Source organism: Balaenoptera borealis (genome assembly GCF_965194805.1).
Source record: "Balaenoptera borealis genome assembly, chromosome: 5".
NCBI lineage: Eukaryota > Metazoa > Chordata > Mammalia > Artiodactyla > Balaenopteridae > Balaenoptera > Balaenoptera borealis.
The window spans coordinates 46,302,893-46,325,024 of record NC_138862.1 but is presented as its reverse complement, the minus strand read 5'-3'; the positions used below and the strand labels follow the sequence as shown (position 1 = coordinate 46,325,024).

The following is a 22,132-nucleotide window of genomic DNA, read 5'->3' as shown; positions in this document are numbered from 1 at the left end:
CTTACTTCATCTGAAGCATTTTTTAAAAAAATTTATTTATGGCTGCGTTGGGTCTTCATTTCTGTGCGAAGGCTTTCTCTAGTTGCAGCAAGTGGGGGCCACTCTTCATCGCCGTGCGCGGGCCTCTCACTATCGCGGCCTCTCTTGTTGCGGAGCACAGGCTCCAGACGCACAGGCTCAGTAGTTGTGGCTCACGGGCCTAGTCGCTCTGCGGCATGTGGGATCTTCCCAGACCAGGGCTCGAACCCGTGTCCCCTGCATTGGCAGGCAGATTCTCAACCACTGCGCCACCAGGGAAACCCCATCTGAAGCATTTTTGAAGTCATATTTATTTCAATTGTTTGTATATTTCATAAATACTTATCTAGGACCTCATGTGTGTAAATAGCTGTGCTAAGCACCACAAAAGATTGAAGAATAATCAGACTTGTAAGTCATAATCTGAAAAAAAACTGCTTGTAGGCCAAAAATAAGTATTACACAAGGTCATTTGTGGTCTAAAAGAACAAATAAACTACTCAGTGTCTCAAACGAAGAAGCATTCCTATTCTCTCTGAGGTAATCTGGAAATGCATCATGGAAACTGTAACATTTAAGATAGACTTTGAAGACAGGACCATTTCAATTGTAAACGAAGACAGATGCACCTGTAGAGAGCATTTTCAGTGGACAGACCTGTATGAACAAAACCATGTACGTGAGAGGAAGGTTTGTCCAGAGGCTCTCAGTAATTCATTTTGGGTATAACATATGGTCCATTAGGAAAATTGTGGAGGCAGAGATTGCAGAATTAAATCAAATCTGGGGGGAAAGTCCTCAAATAATGCCAGCATAAGCAAATGCAAGGTAATATATTTAGATGTAGATGTATTTATATATCATGTTATCTATACATAGATCTGAAAATTAAACATATGTTTATTCATATATGAAGTTCTGCATACATGTACCATATATACACATAATCTGGTAGCAATGGCAATCCACTAAAATTTATTGAAGAGGAATATTATTTAATCAGAGTTTTGTTTATGAAGAATAATCTTACACTAATGTTTGGGAAGTAAGAGAATATCAACACAATATAAAGGAAGTAACAAGACTATTGCAAATGACAAATATGAGTAATTTTAGGGTGAGGGCCTCAGTGGTGTCAGTAGGAATGTATATGGAATCAGTGGTGAGATTGGAAGTTCAGAGATGGACCTGAAGATGAATCACTTATTGTTCATAGAGTATGGAGTGGGACAAAAGCTAACATTTAAGGACTTTGGGGGCACAAATCATGTAAACTCTTGTTCATTTTTATGTCTTTTCTAGCTACTCACTGGACTCTCCAATATCATATCATCTTAAAACTATTTGAACTTTGGTAATATGCATTTGAAACCTCTTTTACTCAACAATATATTCTAATAACCCTTACATATTACTTCTTTTTTTCTTATCAGTTTCTTTATTTTTAAATTGTAGGAAGGATTAATCCATTTCCTTCCTATTCTGTCATTTCTCTTTTCTTCTCTATGCCCATCCCAATTAAATCTGAAATCTCATCTCTTAGCTTTCTGAATTAGTAAAGCTTTTCAGATTACCATACAACATACAAGAAAACTGGACAGTGCCTTTCAAGGCATCATAGACAGTGAGAGGCAGCTTCCCTCTTATTATTTATAGACACACACTGAGCTAAAAGCATCCTCTTACAATTTGTTCTGACTTTCACTTTTTTAACTCCTTTCTCATTTTTTCTTATTGCCTTCTCATTTCTGCTGATTTCTCTGTGTAATATGAGAATTAAGTCCCCACAAGAAATAAATTTCACCATGTCCCAAATAGAACGTAATGAAAGTCCTTTTGGTGGCTAGCAAAATTCCTGTAATTGGCCTGTTTCCTTAAACACAAACCTGCCTCCACTGTGGAGGTAAACATGATATGAGCTTCCAGGCTGCACAGCTGTTTTACTATCAAAAAATCATATTCAGTTGTTTTTCAGAGCAATTGTGCTATTATAGTGCATCGTGCATTTATGGAGCCACATTGAGAACATATGTGTAAAATATATTAATTTATTTTCCTCTTTAATTAATTTGACTTGAACACGTGATTAAATTTTTCTATGGTTTTTATGCTTTTAACTAATATATGCACATATTTTAATATATTTATTAGTACTCCTACCTTAAGTCGTAAAATCTCTAGGGCAATTGTAAGTGCAAAAACTTTGAACACTAATCAACACATATCTAATCTGCCCACTTATGTGACTTTTAATGAATGGAGAACAGATATTAGTGTGAGATTTAAGCATTTTCTTTGGCATTTTTTCCGGAGAACCTATGATTTTCATATTTCCCAGACTATAGATGACTGGATTTAACAAAGGAATTATGACAGTTCAAAATAGAGAGTCCACTGTATCTTGAGCATCTGCTTCTGCAGATCCAGGGAGCACATACATGGAGAATAGAGGGTCATAGTATAAAGAGATAGTTAAGAGATGGGCTCCACATGTGTAGAAGGCTTTCCTTATGCCTTGTACAGACTTCTTTTTTAATATTGTAAAGAGGGCAACTTTATAAGGGACAAGAACAGTCAGAATTATGCACAACTGTATTGATCCAGAGAAAATAAATACAATCAGAAAATTAATGGAAGTGTCAGTACAGGGAATTTTAAACAATGGTACAATGTCACAGTATGTGTTCTCTATTATGATAGAATTATAGAAGGTTAATCTGAATTTAAAAGCATTATGAAGTATGGCATGAACAAGGCCACCTAAAAATGACAAAACCGACAGCTGGATGCTTAGTCTATTGGTCATAATTACTGGATAAGGTAACGGTTTGCATACGGTCACATAGTGATCATATGCCATCGTTGCCAACAAAAACCATTTTGTGGTTACACTGATTACAAAGGGAAAAAATTGTATCTTCCATTCAGTGAGAGATATCATTTTGCTCTTGGCAAAGAAATTCACCAACGTCTGGCTGGGGCCAGGAGGAGGTCACTGTGGATGATATCCAGGCATCCACAAAAGCCAAATTCCCAAGGAATAAGTACATGGGGATGTGAAGATGAAGGTCATTACATAAAAAAGCAATCAGACCAAGGTTCCCCATGACAGTGATGAGATATATCACCAAGAACACCAGTAACAAGGGGATTTGCCATTTTTGTTGATGTGTAAGTCCTATGAATATAAACTCTAACAGTAATATTGCACTTTCTTTTTCCATCTCCTCACTGGGCAGTGTGTGAAACACATGGAGTAAATGAAAGGAATAGTCAGTAAGAAATTATAAAGTGAAACTATGGAGGAAGAGAGTTGAAATGAAACATGCACTTCAGAATTTCCTCTTAATTTTGTTTATTATACCTCCTTAATAGATGGGATCTGTTTTTGGGGGGCCGGGGATAGAAATAAATGCAATCATTTAAATTCAAAAAATGTGAATCAATGGACAGACTTAGAAAAATGAAAGACATGCTAAGTATGTGCTAAATTTATGGACTTTATTATGTTGAGATATGTTCCCTCTATACCCACTTTGAGGAGAGTTTTTATCATGAATAAATGTTGAATCTTGGCAAATGCTTTTTCTGCACCTATTGAGATGATCATATTATTTTTACCATTCCTTTTATTAATATGGTGTATCACATTATTTGTGAATTCTGAACCATCTTTTCATCCCTGGAATAAATCCAACTTGATCATGGTATATGATCCGTTTTATATTTGTTGGATATGGTTTGCTAATATTTTGTTGAGGATTTTTGCATCTATTTTCATCAAAGATATTGGCCTATTATTTTCTTTCTTTAGTGTCTTTGTCTGGTTTTGGTATCAGGATAGTGGTGACCTCATAGGATGAATTTGGGAGTGTTCCCTCCACTTCAGTTTTTGAAATGGGTTGAGAAGTTTAGGTATTAGCTCTTCTTTATATGTTTAGTACAATTCCCCAGTGAAGCTGTCTGGTCCTGTACTTCATTATTTTTTTTAAATAGATCTTTATTGAAGTATAATTGCTTCACAATACTGTTAGTTTCTGTTGTACGCCAAAGTGAATCAGCCATATGCATACATATGTCCCCATATCCCCTCCCTCTTGAGCCTCCCTCCCATCCTCCCTATCCCACCCCTCTAGGTCATTGCAAAGTACTGAGCTGATATCTCTGCTATGCTGCTGCTTCCCACTAGCTAACTATTTTACATTCAGTAGTGTATATATGTCAATGCTACCCTCACTTCACCCCAGCTTCCCCCTCCCACTCTGTGTCCTCAAGTCCATTCTCTATGTCTACATCTTTAAATTGCCTGTTTCTTCTTGATTCAGTTTTGTCATGGGGCAAATTTCTTGAAATATACACCCTGCCAAAACTGAATCAAGAAGATGCAGGACCATTGGTCCTGTATTTTGTTTGCAGGGACTTTTTAAAATTACAGATTCTATTTCACTGTTGGTGACCAGTCTGTTCAAATTGCTTGTTTTTTCTTGATTCAGTTTTGGCAGGGTGTATGTTTCAAGAAATTTGCCCATTTTTTCTAGGTTGTCCAATGTGTTGACACATGACCATTTGTAGTATTCTCTTAAGATTTTTTGTATCTCTGTGTTATCAGCTGTTATTTCTCCTCTTTCATTTCTTATTTTATTTATTTGGGTCCTTTCTTTTCCTATTGGTTAGCTTAGTTAATGGTTTATCAATTTTTTATCATATCAAAGAACTAGTTCTAGGTTTCTTTGATCTTTTCTATTGTCATTTTGATCTCTATTTTGTTTATTTCCTCTCTGACCTTTATTATTTCCTTCCTTCTGCTAACTTTGGGCTTTGTTCTTCTTTTTCTAAATCTTTTAGTTGGTAGGTTAGGTTGTTTTTTTGCTTTTTGTTTGTTTGTTTGTTATTGAAAATGGCCTGAATGGCTATAAAGCCTCCTCTTAGAAATGCTTTCGCTGAATCATATAGATTTTGGAGTGTTGTGCTTCCATTTTCATTTGTCTCAAGGTATTTTCTAATTTCTGCTTTGATTTCATCATTGACCCATTGGTTTTTTAGTAGCATATTGTGTCATCTCCACTTGTTTGTTCTTTTCTCATTTTTCTTCTTGTAATTGACTTCTAGTTTCATAATGTTGTGGTTGGAAAAAATGCTTTATATAATTTCTATTCTCTTAATTTTGTTGAGACTTGTTTTGTGGCCTAGCCTGTAATCTGTCGTGGGGAACATTCCATATGCACTTGAAAAGAATGTATATTCTGCTATTTTTGGCTGTAGCGTCCTGTATGTATCTATTAAGTTCTACTGGACTTACATGTCATTTAAGACCACTGTTGCCTTATTGCTTTTCTGTCTGGATGATCTGTCCATTGATGTAAGTGGGCTGTTAAAGTACCCTACTATTATTGTATTATTTTCAATTTCTCCCTTTATGTCTGTTAGTATTTGTTTGATATATTTAGGTGCTCTTGTATTGGGTGCATATATGTTAATGAATATAATATCTTCTTGTATTAATACTTTGATCATAATATAATGCCCTTCTTTGTCTTTCATTATAGCCTTTGTTTTAAAGTCTATTTTGTCTGATGTGAATATTGCTAACCCCCACTTACTGGTCATTTCTGTTTACATGAAATATCTTTTTCTAACCCTTCCTTTTCAGTCTGTTTGTCTTTATCCCTGAAAGCAGTCTCTTGAAAGCAGCCTACTGAAGGGTCCAATGAGCCATTCTTTGTCTTTTGACTGGAGCATTTGGTCCATTGTCATTTACAGTAATTATTGATATTTTATTACTTGTTTTCTGGTTGTTTTTGTAGTTATTCTCTGTTCTTTCTTTCTTCTTTTTTCTTCCTTTGTGGTTTTATTATTTTCTTTAAGATTATGCTTGCGTTCTTTGTGTGTGTGTGTGTGTGTGTGTGTGTGTGTGTGTGTATCTATTGTACATTTTTGATTTGTGGTTACTGTAGGGTTCCTAAATGTTGACCTGTAATTATATCTACTTGCTTTAAACTGGTAGTTGTTTACACTCAAACACAATCTAAAAGATCTACATTTTTACTCCTCTACCTAACATTTTGTGTATTTGATGTCATATTTTATATCTTCATGCTTATCCCTTGACTATTTACTATAGTTAAAGTTGCTCTTACAATTTTTTGTCTTTTATTCTACACACTGGCTTATTTAATTGATTGGTCCTCTCTCCTTACTATATATTTGCCTTTCCTAGTGAGATTTTTTCCCTTTCTTACAGATTCTTATTTCTTTTCCATTTGGAGAAGACCCTTCACCATTTTAGTATTGATGAATTTCTTTAGTTTTTGCTTGTTTGAGAATTTCTTTATCTCATTCTATTCTAAATCATAATCTTGAGGGGTAGAGTGTCCTAGGTTTCAAGTTTTTCCCTTTCAGGACTTTGAATACATTATGCTACTCTCTTCTAGCCTGCAAAGTTTCTGCAAAGAAATCAGCTGATAGTCTTATGGGGATTCATTTGAATATAGCTCTCCTTTTTCTCACTGCCTTAGAGTTTTCTCTTTAACTTTTGTTAGGATATGTCTTGGTATGGGTCTATTTGGGCTCATCTTCTTTGGGACCCTCTGTGCTTCATGTACCTGGATATCTATTCCTTCTTCAGGTTTGGGAGATTTTTAACTACAATTTCCTCAAATACATTTTTGTTCACCATTTTCTCTATTTTCTCCTTCTGGAACCCCTATAATGTGAATACAGAAACACTTCATGTTATTCCAGAGTGCTTTTATTTTTTAAACTTGTTTTTCTTCCTATTGTTCTGATTGGTTGATTTTCATTATTCTGTCTTCCAAATCACTTATGCATTCTTCTGTATCAGTTGGTCTACTATTCATTTCTTCTAGTGTGTTTTTTATTTCAGCTATTGAATTATTCATTTTTGACTGGGTCTTTTTTATATTCTAGTTCCTTGTTAAATTGTTCAGTGTTTAGATCAATTATTTTCCCTAGTTCAGTTCACATTTTTACTACCAATGTTTGAATTTTTTATCTGGTAAATTGTTTATTTATGTTTTATTATTTATTTTTTCAGAAGCCATGAGGATTGGGCTTTGAGGGGGCCCTGTTCCCTTTAAGTGTGTCTTTTTCCCTCTCCCTGTGCTGGAACCTTTGCCCCAGCAGAGGGGAATGTTAAATGAGTGGGTCACATGCACAGAGTTTCAGTGTGCTGCCTGTGTAGGTGTCCATTGCTCTGCTAAGAGATCTGGGTGGCTTCTGAGGTGCCACTTTAGTAAGTGCCATCAATGGCCACCACTGTCCCACCCAGGCTCTACCCTGGTCCCGGATGACCTCTAAGTCCCATGATCAAGATTCTTCCCCAGTTGTGGCCACCCCAAATCTAATCTATTTTGTTTACTGTCCTCCAGAAAGACTGTATCAATCTTAGAATTACAACTGCTCCATTATATTCCCACAAATTGGCTATCATTATCCTTTTAAATGTTTTCCAAACTGATAGCTCTTCTTTCCCCTCACCCCATAGAAGTAAAATAAATGAAACAAGTTTTAATTTCATTTATTTAAATTGAAATAAGTTAAATATATTTCTTAAACTTATTGGATATTTTTAATTCTTCTGTTGAATGTTCACTGGCCCTTCCTTCCATTCAGATATTTGCATGTTTTAATGAATTGTAAGAGTTCCTTATATATTAAAGGTGTTAAACTTTTTCTTTCCCTCATAAATGTCTTAAATATTTTTTCTTGTATTTTTATGTGGCTGTTAACTCTTCTATTTTACTATTATATAAAAGTTTTTAAATTTTATGTAGTCATTGTAAGAGGAACAATTCAAGAAAACAAAGACCTTGCCCACTAGTTAAGATGAGAAAATTTAATTTAGCAAACGGTTTGAAAGTGTTGTAAAATCAAAAAGTCAAACAAGGAATAGTAAGGGAGCCCAGAGATTACTAATGGTAGGAAGCTCCCATGAGGATGAGTGGTTAGTTAACAGAACCCATGATTTGACCCACATGAGCATTTTCCCTGCAGGAGGTGGACTCAGTGATAAGATGCAGCTTGTGCTTGAGACACTCCCTACAGCAGTGGAACAGGGGAGAAATATTGTGTGTTTCCCCCCCACTCTTTAGTTACAGTGCTCCTCATTGTCTGAATCTAGCCAGAAGACATTTGAAAGGGAGGGAGTCTGGGAAATAGAGTTTACAGTGGTTCTTAATTATAAAACAAAACACAGGAGAGGAAGTTGGAAAATGGATTGAGGCCAAAAGGCAAATGATCAGAGAATCACATACATCAATTAATCTGCTTATTATTTCTAGATTTGGTCTTTTGGTAATAAATCCTTTCCTTGATATTTCAAAGTATGAAATTTTTTACTGAGGAAAATCATGAAAAATCATGTCTAACTCTTTAGTAGGTAACATATATGAGTTCTAGCTTAGTGCCTAGCAGATAGTAGGTTCTCAGTAAATTTTTTTTTCTTTCATAATTGTACATGTAAGGATCAATAAGTGTTTTTGTTTATAAATGTAGAATTTTTAACATTTTATATCTCAATATGCGTGATCAGCATCTCCTGGTTTTTGTTAATGCTATGCATACATCAATACTTATAATTGGAATCAGTCCAGGTTAGTGATATTCCTAATAACAAGCAAGTGACATAATATCAGAGAGAAAAAAACTTTTATTTAATTAATATATTCAGGAATTACACTGTCATATATGATGGACTGCCAATCAAAAGCAAACAACATGATAATATCAAGTACATAAGGGATGTCAATGTAAGTAGCAACATGTTCAACTACAGATTGATAAATCACCAATTTGTTCAGATATTCTATTTCAGAGAACTTGATAGAAAATTGACTAACAATTAAGAGGAAAATGTTGTTGATTAGTGAATAAATATTGTACATGAATTCATATTCAAATATAATCTCTTAAACTCAAAATTGAGATTCAAATGGAAATATATAGTTTACTTCTGTCACACAGTATTGCTTAAGAAGGGATTAATTTTTAAGAACTTGAGACATGGGGAGTTTGTTAGATTATGCCTTCAGATTGGAGACATTTGCCAGCAATATCATATGGAGGCAACCTTTGTATATAATGACTTCTACTTCTAGGGTTTGTTGGGTTTGTTGAAAATTGTAACTCATTATACTCTGAAACTAAGAGTAACTGGTGAAACTAATTATACTGGAACATAATTTTGACCTCAAGAGTAATTATTTAGTTTACCCCTGATGAAACCTAGTAGCTTATATTTTGGAATACATTTTAGCAGAAAGTCTCTTTTCTGAACTTGTTTATTTGACTCATACACCAATCATATGTTAATAATTTAACATTTTATATATAAAGTTGTCATTTCCCACTTTCTCAGTATTCCTTGATTTTGAAAAAGTTTTATCAAGTTAAAATCCATTGTCCACATAGCATGATAATTGTTTCAGAATGTTATGATATCTTCATAATTTTTTTCACAACATTTATTACTTCCTTATTTCTTAGACTATAAATAAAAGGGTTTAATAAAGGAATCACTAGAGTATAAAAAATAGCAATGGGTATATCTTTATCTTCTTCATTAACTGAATTTGGTCGAATGTACATGAAGAGAAGAGAACCATAGACTATTTAGACAAAGTGTGATGCACAAGTAGATGAAGCTTTCCTTCTTCCTTCTTAGATTTCCTTTTTGAAAATTGTGAAAATGAGGTACTGGTAAGAGATTATTACTATGGTAATAGTAAAGGTTTGAACTGATCCTCCAGAGATAAATATCATTAATTCATTGGTATAAGGGTCAACACAGGAGAATCTGTATAATGGAAGAACATCACAAAAAAAAAGTGAATGATTTGATGAGACCCATGGAGAGTGAACCTAAACAGAAACCCTGTATGAATCATGGAATGCAGGTTTCCAGCTATGTAAGCCCCTGTGGTCATCTGAATGCAGAGTTTCTTTGACATCATGGTGTGGTACTGAGGTGGGTTACATATGGCCACAAAGCGATTGTAGGCCATTGCTGCCAGGAGAAAGGAATCTGCTCTTTCAGCAAGGCAGAGAAAATAAAATTGTTCCATGCATTCATAGAGCGAAATCATTCTGTCCTTAGAAAAGGACAATATCTCCAGCATTTTGTGGGTAATGGCACAGGAACAACAGGAATCCATCAGAGCGAGGTTACCAAGAAAGATGTACATTCATGTGTAAAGACCATGCTCTGTAAATATCAATGTGACCAGACCAAGGTTTCCCTGATCAGATAGATGGTAAGGAACATCAGAAACAGAAGGGTCTTTAGCTCTGGGTGATCTGTAAGTCCTATGAGGATAAATTCAGTTGTCAAGGAGCAGTTATCCTCAGTCATCTCTATATTGTCTGTTGAGATAAGAATTATGAAGATATAAGATTCTAATTTAGAACATGTATAATTTTATCTACAAATTTTTCTTTTTACAACAAGGAGAGGAGCTTCTTCAGCTTCTCCTACTGTCTCTGTGATACAGGCACACAAACTCCTAGGGGACTTTCATTCCCCTAACATGTCAGCCTCTACGACCTCAAATCTGAAACTCAGATTCACGAGACTATTTTGATAACTCCAGGGAGGATGCTTACAGTGGAAAAGGTTTGTCTTTATGAATTTGCACAAGTACAGTGTACAAATTTAGGGTATCCATATTTGGTTCAGTGTTCTCAGATAAGTTCAGTGTCAGTATTTATATTAAAGATTTTAAAAATAAATTTAAAATCAGTTTTTCTTTACATACTTATTCTTTTTCATTGAGCAAAAGTTTTCATATAATCTCCCAGTGGAGAGCCTGTCTGAAAAAAGCATACAACAAACATGTTAAAATTGTATCTTAGGAACTGCATGAAGATCACTAAGGTTAAGGGGATGACTATTCAATTGTAAAAACAGTAATCTTGGCTAGCTAAGGAATTAAATATCCATTGATTATCACCTCTTTTATTCCTTTTCCCAATGTCATACCCATTTCCATTAACACTGACTCTGTCCATGATTATTTCTGTTGATTTTGCCCATATATCTAAATCATTTACTCCTTTATATAAAGCATAATTTATATATAAGGCTACTTAATAAAGTTTTAACTAAATGCCCCAGACCACACTGATCTCCATTTTCTCTGCACTCAAACATGTCTTATATACTCAACACAATATAGAATGCCTTATGTATAATCTACCTTTTTTATATGTGAATGTATAACTTCCTCATTAAATTATAGGCATTTTGAAGTTAACTGTGACTTGTACTTCTTATGACAGCTGTACAGTGTTATGGGGAAAAAGTGATATTGATTCCAGTCCTACCTCTATCCCAGTGACCTGGAAGGGGTGAACTTGTTTTCAGTGTCCTATCAATGATCCTTAGTGACCTCTTCTGAAAATTGACTCTATCAATTTTGAAGAAGAGTCTACAAAGAAAATTATTCACAACTCATCATTTAAAAAATTAAGGGTTAATATTCAAAATATGTAAGGAACTCATACAACTCAATAGTAAAAGTACAATCTGATTTTAAAATGTACAGAGGAACTGAAAAGATATTTTTCCAAAAGACATTCAAATGGTCAACAGCACATGAAAGGATGTTCGACATCACTAATCATTAGAATAATGCAAATCAAAACCACAATGAGATATCACCTCACACCTCTCAGAATGCCTATCATCAAGAAGGCAAGAAATAACAAGTATTGGCAAAGATGTGGAGGAAAGGGAACTCTTATACACTGTTGGTGTGAATGTAAATTGGTTTAGCCATTATGCATAATATGTATTTTCCTCAAAAATTAAAAATAAAACTGCCATATGTTCTCTAAGTTCCACTTCTGGGTATATACTCAAAGGAAATGAAAACAAGTTATAAAAGGGATATCTGCACTCCAATGTTTATTGCAGCATTATCGACAATAGACAAGATACAGAGACACCTAAGTGCCCATCATAGGATGGATGGATAAATAAGGTGTGGTATATAGTGTGGTGTATATATGTATGTATGTATATATATACACACACAATTGAACATTATTCAGCCATCAGAAAGAATGATATCCTACCATTTGTGAAAATACGGATGGACCTTGAGGACATTATGCTAAGTGAGATAAATCAGATTGAGAAAGACAAATACTGTATGATATAACCTACATGTGGATATAAAAAAGCCAAACTCATAAAAACAGAGTAAAATGATAGTTACCAGGAGATAGGGAGTGAGAGAGTAGGAGTTATGTTGTTTAAGGTACAAACTTGCAACTAACAGATAAATAAGTGCTGGAATCTAATGTACAGTATAGTAAATGGAGACAAAAATAGTTATTATAATCATCAAAAGTACTAAGTACTAAGAGGCTAGATCTTAATTATTCCCACCACAAAAAAGAAATGATAATTATATGATAGAGTGCTAGCTAATGTTACAATGGCAATCAAATTACCATATACAAATGTATCAAATCAACATGTTATATACATTAAACTTAAACAATGTTTTATGATAAATAATACAGTATGTATAAGAATCCTTTCATCTGAATTGACTCATCTACAATTTTTCTGATTCTAAGAAAATTGTGTAAAATTTTCCAAAGTATATCAGAGTAGATTAAAAGCTTGCTTTTATACTTTAGTTTTTCTAACATTTAGAAGAGAAAACCCTTTAAATCTTAATATAATTTTTGAGGACAAATATTGTTTGGGCTTTTGTTTTTTGTTTGTTTGGAGGCCCAACCTCCAGCCTGGGAACCAAGATCCCAGAAGCCGTGTGGCTCAGCGGAAAAAAAAAAAAAGAAAAAAAGGAGAAGCACAAAAACAAAGAATAAAAAATAAAATAAAATTAGAAAGATAAAAAATGTATTATGAAAAATAAACATATAATTGAAACAACTGCAACAAGGTAAAACAAAACCACAACAGAAAAAAAAAAGGGGGGGGGGGGAACAAGCCAAAAGGAGCAGAACAATAACAAAGTATAAAGAATAAAATAAATTTTGAAAAATAAAAGATTTATTAGAAAAAATAAAAATATAAATGTGTCAACAACAACAAGGTAAAACAGAACCCCAACCTAAAAGAAGAAGAAGAAAAAAAAAAAGTCCTTGGCTATGGGGGGGTGGAGTTTAGGCGGGGGTGGAACTTAAGCAGGGGTGGGGCCTAGGCAGGGCTTAGGCTCGCGACGCCCACAGTCAGCAAAGTCCTTTGGGGCGGGGCCTAGGCAGGGCGATGTTCAAGCTGGGTGCAGGGCCTCTGCTTAGGACCTGCGTGCAAGGGGAGAGGCAGCAGGAGTGGAGTGTGGGCTTCCGGAGTTTGGAGGTAGGGCCCTGGGGGAGGGTGTGTGGGTGGGGTTTAGGCCCAGCACGTTGGAGGGGGTCTCTGAGTGTAGAGGTAGGGCCCTGGGTGGGGGTGTAGGGACAGGGCTTGGGCTCTGTGCGGTAAGAGGGAGGCTCCGCGGGCAGAGGATTCAGCCTGAGAGCTCAACAGGCTCCCCAGTGCCTAAGTGGACAGGGAAAGTGCTGGCCATATTCCCTTCCGTTCCTCCGTTCCCCCCTCAGGGTCTCCCACAGGGTCTCCCCCATCCCCCCTGGACCCCTAACCATGGGTGGATCCCGCTGGGTGTAGAAACTCCTCCCCTCCCCCAGCCGCCCCTCAGAGGTGCCGGCCTGTAGGTCCATCCTTTACTCTTGCTCTGCCTTCCCTCTCTCCCACTCGCTCAGCACCTGCACAGCTGGAGGGAGCCTCGGTGGGCAGAGGATCAGGCCCGGGATCTCAGCAGGTTCCTGGGGCCCCAAGTGGGCAGGGGAAACCTGGTCATGCTCCCTTTTGATCCTCTGCCCTCCCAATGGTCCCCCAATTTACCCCTTTGGGCGTGGGATCCCTTCTCCTCCCCCAGCCATCAAAATGGTAAACACCTGAATTGACCCAGAGAAAATAAAAATCATCAGAAAATTAATGGAAGGATCAGTACAGGAAAGGATCAGTACAGGAAATCTTAAACAATGGTATAATGTCACAGTAAAAGTGATGTACTATGATGGAATTGCAAAAAGTTAATCTGAATAAAAAAGCATTATGAAATATGGCATGGAAAAGGCCACCTAAAAATGACAAAACTAATAGCCAGATGCATAGCTTAGTCATCTTAATCACTGGATAATGTAATGGTTTGCATATGGCCACATAGTGATCATACGCCAATGTTGTCAGCAAAAAACATTCCATGGTTACAGACTGCAAGGGAAAAAACTTGTACCTTGCAATCAAAGAGAGAGATCATTTTGCTCTTGGCAAAGAAGTTGACCAGCATCTTAGAGGCCACTGTGGGTGATAACCAAGTATCTACAAAAGCCAAGCTCCCAAGGAATAAGTACATGGGAATGTGAAGGTGAGGGTCATTACAGATGAGAGCAATCAGACCAGGGTTTCCCACAATGGTGATGAGGTATAGCATTAAGAACAGCAGGAACAAGAGGATTTGCCACTCTGGTTGATATGTAAGTCCTGTGAGAGCAAACTCTGTCAGCTCTGTTGCATTTTTCGTTTCCATATCCTTAATAGATGCCCTCTAAAACACAATGCAGTAAATATAAAGTAACATTTATCAGAAGTTTAAAAAGAAGATTTGGTTAAGCTAATATAAATAAAACCATACACTAGACTGAATGCCATTTATTTTATTTACTCTTTAGTACATGAAAAGTATTTCGGGAAATTACTATATTGGGAAAATGTGATTATTTCAGTTCAAAATATGTATAGGAATAAACAGATTTAGAAGAAAAGAAAGAAATTCTGAACATGAGCAAATTTATGGGGAAACTATTGAATGAGGTAGGGAAATTCTGTGTGTTTGACATGGATGCACATCAAAAAAATGTTAGAAAGGCCTGGATTATCAAATGAATTGAATGCCATGTGAATGATCTTCAATTTTATTCTTCAAGTAATAGGCAAGCACTGAAAACTTTTAAGATATGGAGTGTCATCATCTGTTAGTTTTGAAATTAAATATTTGGTTGTAGAAATAGTCTGCAGGAAGAAGAATCTTGTGTCATGAATACTCTTCAGGAAGTTATAACTCTTGTCCAGTAATTCCCAAATCAGATTACACATCCAAATTGTTTGGGGTAGTTTTTCATGCAAAACATTGAGTCTGAGGTACTACTGTAGAAATTGATTCAGTAGATCATGAATGTGGTCAAGTAATATGCATTTTTAAATGCTCCCCAGTTGATTAAAATGTATGTGAGGTTCTTAGTTCATGTGTGATATGATTAGGATGATGAGGGAGACAAAGAGATAGATCAAAATAAATCAGAATGTAGAGTCACTAAGACTTGGTGACAGATTAAATGTGAAGGAATAGTTAGTAAAGGAGAGAGAGTCACTCTCTTTAATGACTGGATCGTTAGTCATTAAAAATTGAGATTGAAGACTCAGATGGAATAGCCAGTTTTTGCAAGGAGCATCCTCTGAACATCCAGGTGAGATAAACTTAGCAGTATGATTCTACAAGTGCTTAATAGAAATAATGACTTGGGTATCATTGAGGTGGCTGAAAACATACTTATATATGGCTTATACATTGGACAGTGTGCATAAGGTAAAAAAAAAAAAAGAGGAAGGAATGAAAATAAACTTGAAGAATTTATATTAAAGAGATTAAAAATGGATGTACATCATTTATTAGATGGTTCACATCTGATCCTCTTTTCTACCAAGTGAGTCTTGGTGGCAGACTAAAGCTCTCATCCTCTCTAGAAGCCAAAGTTTCTGGAAACTAACTTTCCCATCCCCCTGGTACCTAGAGTGAGGGGGCTTGATATAGGGTTAGCCCAAAAAAACTCATTTACACTGTATTTGAGATATGGAGAGGGGAGAAAGAGGTCAAATGTGGACAAAGAGAATTTTGGTTGTAAAGTCAACCAAGGAAACAATATCATGACCCCAGAAAATCCTATACCCATAGCAATGGCATTGAGAGTGTGAATTGTGGCATTCAAGTTCAGCAGCAATGACAACAGGTCTTATTGAGCTAGAGATGGGACATGATTTTGGCTGTTGACTGTCTGACTTCTTTCTTTTTGTCCTGCCAATTTCTCTAGTGGATTTCCCCAACTTCCCTAACATTTCTATGTCCAAGCCAATTTTCATTCAATTAACTCATTTCATCTTGCAGCCAAGAGCTCTGGCTCACACAAAAGGAGAAAAGGAAAGACCAGAAAAGGCTACAGAGCAGAGTGTCAGAGAAGCAGGAGAGAATTGGAAAGCTGAGTGTTGGGAACTTAAACAGAGGAAAATACTCAAGAAGGACAAAGGAAAATACAGTGCCTAAAATGAAATAATTGCTCTGGTAGGATAAGGAGTGAATAGAGATCATTGTGTGTAGGAATTAAGAGATTTTTTAGTGAGAGCAATTTCCATTTGGGGATAGAGTTGAGGTCAGAGAATAAGGAGAAATGAAAGGGAAGCAAGTGGGACAGCAGTGAGGAGAATGAAATAAAGTATCTAAGTTGTGGACAACAGTTGACATTTGTTTACCACCGCCCATAGACAGATGCGATATTTTCCCTTATAGAACAGTGTCATGAAAGTTTTCAAAAGAGAGAGAAGAGGGCATTGAGATGAGAGTGGGTAGAGAAGCGGAATGGAAAATTTGTGTGGGTGAAAACAAGGAACAACAAAAAACTGGAAGAGACAAACGAACATAGATGAATAAGTGTAGGAAAGACAAGCAAATAAAGAGAGGAAGTATCAGAGGAAGGTTGAAGATGAAATAAGGGGAAAGTCTCAGCGTTTGGAGGATAAATATCTGTCAACTCTGGCTTCAACAAAAGTTGTCAACACAGGGTCACCTTTCTTTTTCTTTTATTCAAAACTCCAAGTTTATTTTCCTATGGAATTTGTGTATGAATTAGAAACTTTCATTTTTTTTTTTTAGGTTTTTTAATTAAGAATTTTTTTTTAAACATCTTTATTGGAGTATAATTGCTTTACAATGGTGTGTTAAAAACTTTCATTTTAATTTTACTTTTTGCTCATAAATATACTAGCATGGCCTCAAAGTTCTTTTCATATATAAAAGATGCTTTATCTTTGTTATTACTATGATTAGAGCTGACTTTCTTTAGAAATCCTCCTGGTTTGCGATTAAAGCATTTGCTTCTCCACAAGTTTTATTAGTGGTATAAAACTGATCCAAAGACTGGAACTTAATACAGGCAATATAAATTACCAGTGCCAATAACTGCAGTTGTTAAATGTACATTTATTTCGAGTGAACATCCTTCCATGCAATCTCAAATCACTAAACATTTCAAAAATTCTCAATTTGATGTGTGGGTACTTATTAAGCCATAAATCTGAGAAAAGCACTGGAGAAACATTTTCTTCATTTTTCTGTATATATATATATATGTATATATACATGTATGTATAATGAAATTATTGTCAGAAGTGGGTGAAAGAATAGAGAGGTTACTATTTAAGTGATTTAACTTAAAATTTAATCAGAGAATATGGTTAATTAAATCAAATAAATATTTTGAACACAATTATCAGAAAGATTTTGTATGTAGAAAACATTGACCTAAATCCTTAAACTACTGTTCATTTGTTTAAAGTTTGAATTCACCAAAACTTATCCTATAGAGTCATTATAAGTATGCTAACCAGATGATTAAATATTTAAAGAGTACAATGTGTTCTTAGAGCTATTTTGCTCATCCAGATTTTACTCACAATAATAAAGCATGCAGATTATTCACTATTTGTTTTCCATTTTCAACTGGCTATTTTGGTATCTTGTAAATCAAATCAAAATTATTATAAATTTAACAGTATTTTAACTTTCTATGAAAAAATAATGAATATTACAAAAAGCATTCTCTCATACCTATATCTGTTAGAAATTGTTGAGCTCCTTTCAGTGTTTGGCTTTCTGAAGTAGAAACTAATATAAGAGCTCTGCAATGACAATAACACAGGTGACAATTCTTTACACACTGATTCACTCTGGAGGCTTCATTATCCAAGCTCAGGAAAATGGTGTTTACATAAGTTTATATAAATTTGTGTTGAACACAAGAGTTAACCAATTGTATAACTGTGTGCTTTTGCCAGAAGAGGAAGGATTGAAGAACTAAAATTCCCCTGATAGCACCCATTGATTACCTTTTGGACAAAGCTAGGCTGTTCTTTTGGGCATTGTGGATTTGGACATGTATGAGAAATCCAGGTTGCTGCACGGGGCACCACAGTCTCTGAAATCATAAATGTCAGTCATTGCAGACAGTTCTGGTTTTAACAATAGAAATTACACTTTATGGCACTATTTTCAACCACAGAGGACACTTCTGACATGTTTTTGCAAACTCCAGTTTATCAATAAATGTTGATGCTCTGAGTGCTTTGATCAGTATGGTCTTATCTGAGCTAATCACACATGATTTTAATGAGGCCTAATTTCTAGATTCCTGTCAAGACCCAACCCCAAGTAAACTTGTCCTCCTCACGCAAACAGTAGCTCACGTTCCAGACCCATACCTAACTCCCAACTTTAAGATGAGATCTGGTGAGAAATCTTACCAAGCAAAGGTCTGAGGAAGGAGTAAAGGAAAAACAAAACAAAGGACCACAGTGGGAGGTAACCTATAGCAGTGCTTCTCAAACTTTAATGCCTGTGAGTCTCCTGGAGATCTTGTTAAAAAGTGAATTCTGTTTCAGTAGATCAGTGGTGGGGCCTGAGCATCTTCATTTCTAAGAGGTGATGCCTGTGAACAGGTGCCATCCACAGGGCCCTTATCATGGAGAGCCTAGATTATCAGAGAGCCTAGATAATTGGAGAAGCACAGCATGGTAAATGTAGCTGGCTTGCAAAGAGGGATGCAGGGAGGAGTCAGATGGGCCAGGGAGGCCAGCATATGGGGGTAACACAGGGCCTTGGAGGCCAGGTCAGGGACTTTGTTCTATATCTTAATTTAAAGGAAAGCTATTGAGGGGTTTTGAAATGGTGGTACCATGATCAGATTTGCCTTTTTTGCATTAACAGAGAAAGTTGTCAGTGTACATTCATTCAGAAATATAAAACTTAACTTACTTATTTGTGGTATTTTGGTATGATATCTGAGTAACAAAAGAAAATGCTTAACCTCCACTTGGGACTTGGACGGCTAGATGGGGGAAAGTAAACAGCATCATTTTAGTAGATTGATTGATCAATTAATCTGCTTCCTTACAATTTTGCTGATGAAAGCCAAAGTAGAGGAGAAAATAATATAGAAGAGAGGAGTCCTGTGAAAAGTGCACAGAAGAGTGGAATGGGCAGTGTGACGTGCAGAGGTAGCTTCAACATAACCAACACTTGACTAAACTTTACTGCCCTCTTCAATTTTGTGTAACTATCTCCTAACTTATTTGGTTGCCTCTCTCTGAGCACAAAGGCCTGTATTACTGCTTCCACTCTGGGTAGTCTTTTCAATTTTGGTCATTTTAATAGGTAGTATCTCATTGCACTTTCATTTGCATTTCCCTAGTAACTAATTTTATAAAGCATCTTTTTGCATCCTTCTTTGACATCTGTATATCTCTTTTGGTAAAGTGTTCAAATATTTTACCCATTTTTAATTGGTTTAGTTGTTTTTAATTATGAATTTTGAGAGTGCTTCATATATCCTGGAAACAAGCCTTTTATCACACATATGATTTGTGAATATTATATCACACTAGTCTGTTACATGGATGACATTGTGCTGATTGGTCTTAGTGAGCAAGAAATCATATTTATTAGTTAGCCATTTGTAGGACAGAGGTGGAAAACAAATCTGACAAAATTTCAGGGGCCTTCTACTTCAGTGAAATTTCTAGGTGTCCAGTGATATAGGGCATGTCAAGAAAACCCTTCTAAGGTGAAGGATAAGTTGTTACACCTGGCCCTTCCTGAAACCAAAAGAGAGGCACAACATATAATGTGCCCCTATGGATTTTGGAGCAGTATTAGCATTATTTGGGTGAGTTACTCCAGCCCATTTACCAACTGCTAGTTTTGAGTGGGTCTCAGAGCAAAAGAAGGCTTTGCAACATGTCTTGGCTTCTGTGCAAGCTGTTCTGCTCCTTGAACCATATCCAGCAGATCCAGTGGAGCCTGAAATGGCAGTGGCAGATGCTTGGAGCCTTTAATAAGCCTCTAGAGGTTGATCACAGTGCAGGCCTTTAGCATTTTGAGCAAAGCACTGCCATCCTCTGTGGATAATTACTCTACTTTAGAGAAACAGCTGTTGGACTGCTAGTGAGCCTTGGTAAAAAACGAACGTTTAACAATGGGCCACCAATTTGCCATGATACCAGAGCTGCCCTTGACAAACTGAATGTTATCTGACCCACTAACCATAAAGTTCAGTGTGCACAGCAGCATTCCTTCATCGAATGGAAGTAGTAGACACTTGATCAAGCAGGAACAGGCCCTGAAGGCACAAGTAAGTTACATGAAGAAGTGGTTCAGATGCTATTGGCCTCTACTCCTGCTGCAATGGCTTCTGTCTCCCAGCCTGGACCTGTGGTCCTATAGGGAATTCTCTATGATTAGTTGACAGAGAAGAGAAGACTGGGGCCTGATTTACAGATGGTTCCGCATGGTATGCAGGCACCATCATAATGTGGACAGCTGTTGCATGACAACTCCTCTCTGTGACATTCAGGAAGGATGGTAGTGAAGGGAAAACCTTACAGTGGGCAGTCCTGCTTCCACCAGGACACACAACAATGCTTCCATTGAGCTGAAAGTAGACTGCCCCTTGGTCCCTTTGACTTTACATTCCTTTGACTCATCAGACAAAGAAGTGAGTTACTGTGCTGGCTGAGGTGATTGATGGCAACTACCAAGGGGAAACTGGACTATTCCACAAAGAGGGTAAGGAAGAGTATGTCTGGAATACAGAAGATACCCTAGGCTATCTCTTAGCATTATCATTCCCATGATTAAGATCAATGGAAAACTTTAACAGGCCAAACCACATAGTAGTTCTAATGGCTCAGACTCTTCAGGAGTAAACATTTGGGTTATTCCACAAGGTGAAGAACAATGACCACCTGAGTGAGGGGTTTGCTGGAGGCGAAGAGAATGCAGAATGGTTAGTGAAAGAAGTTAGTTAAAATACCAGCAACAATCACGTGTCCAGTTACAGATATGAGGTGTAATTTGCCAAGAGATTTCCTTCTTAGTTTGATATGAATACATTTGTGTGTGTGTATAGCAAACAGCTTTGTTTTCTTTCCACACTTATTCCCTTATCATGAGACATAAGATGTACTGACTTTATAGTATAATAATTGAGTGTTGTTAATTTGACATCTTAGTATTTGTATTACCAGATATCAAGGAGAATCAAGAGTAAACATCACTCAAAGATTTTACCTCCACTCCGGGGAAGAAGTAATACATTTTTGGTTGTACACAGCATAGTTGTATCATGTTAGGTGACCTTGCTATTATCATTATTTAGAAATAAAATAGTTTTAAGATATGTGTATGGGTGCTAAGTTGACAAAAGGTGAACCTGTAATGGTTAATTTTATGTGTCAACTGGTCCGTGGACTGTCTAGATATCTAATTAAACATTATTTGGGGATGTTTCTGTGAGGAAGTTCCAAATTAGTGTGGAATTGGTGGACTCAGTAAAGCTGAGGACTCTCCGCAGTGTAGCTGGGCATTAGCCAGTCTGGTGTGGGCTTGGATGGAACAAAGAGGCAGAGGAAGGTGGAATTCACTTTCTGTTTGACTGGTTAGCAGTGATATTCTCCTGCCCTTGATGATCTGATTCTCAGGACTTCATACTCAGAAAGGAATCTATACAATTGGCCCTACTGCCTGAGACCTTTGAAGTAGGACACTGCTGTCCTCACTCTCCAGCTTGCAGAGGGAAGATCATGGAACCTCTCAGACTCCATATCATGTCAGCCAATATCTTATAATAAATGTCCTGGTATAGATATAGATAGATAGATAGATAGATAGATAGATAGATAGATAGATAGATAGATGATAGATAGATAGATGATAGATAGATAGATATATAGGGAGGTAGT

General features: G+C 36.3%; 1 protein-coding gene and 3 pseudogenes across 4 annotated transcripts in view; 1 reads left to right on the top strand and 3 right to left on the bottom strand.

The window, feature by feature from the left end:
- The window catches only part of GABRR3 (gamma-aminobutyric acid type A receptor subunit rho3), a 394,852-nt gene that overhangs the window by 208,303 nt on the left and 164,417 nt on the right, over nucleotides 1-22,132 (top strand). The gene's annotated exons all lie outside the window — the stretch shown is intronic.
- LOC309628784 (olfactory receptor 5H1-like) lies at nucleotides 31-3,247 on the bottom strand (annotated as a pseudogene). The gene has a single exon. The product of its transcript is annotated as an olfactory receptor 5H1-like (transcript).
- On the bottom strand, nucleotides 9,466-13,528 carry LOC309628796 (olfactory receptor 5K1-like; annotated as a pseudogene). The gene has a single exon. The product of its transcript is annotated as an olfactory receptor 5K1-like (transcript).
- Nucleotides 13,952-22,013, bottom strand: LOC309628810 (olfactory receptor 5H8-like; annotated as a pseudogene). The gene has a single exon. The product of its transcript is annotated as an olfactory receptor 5H8-like (transcript).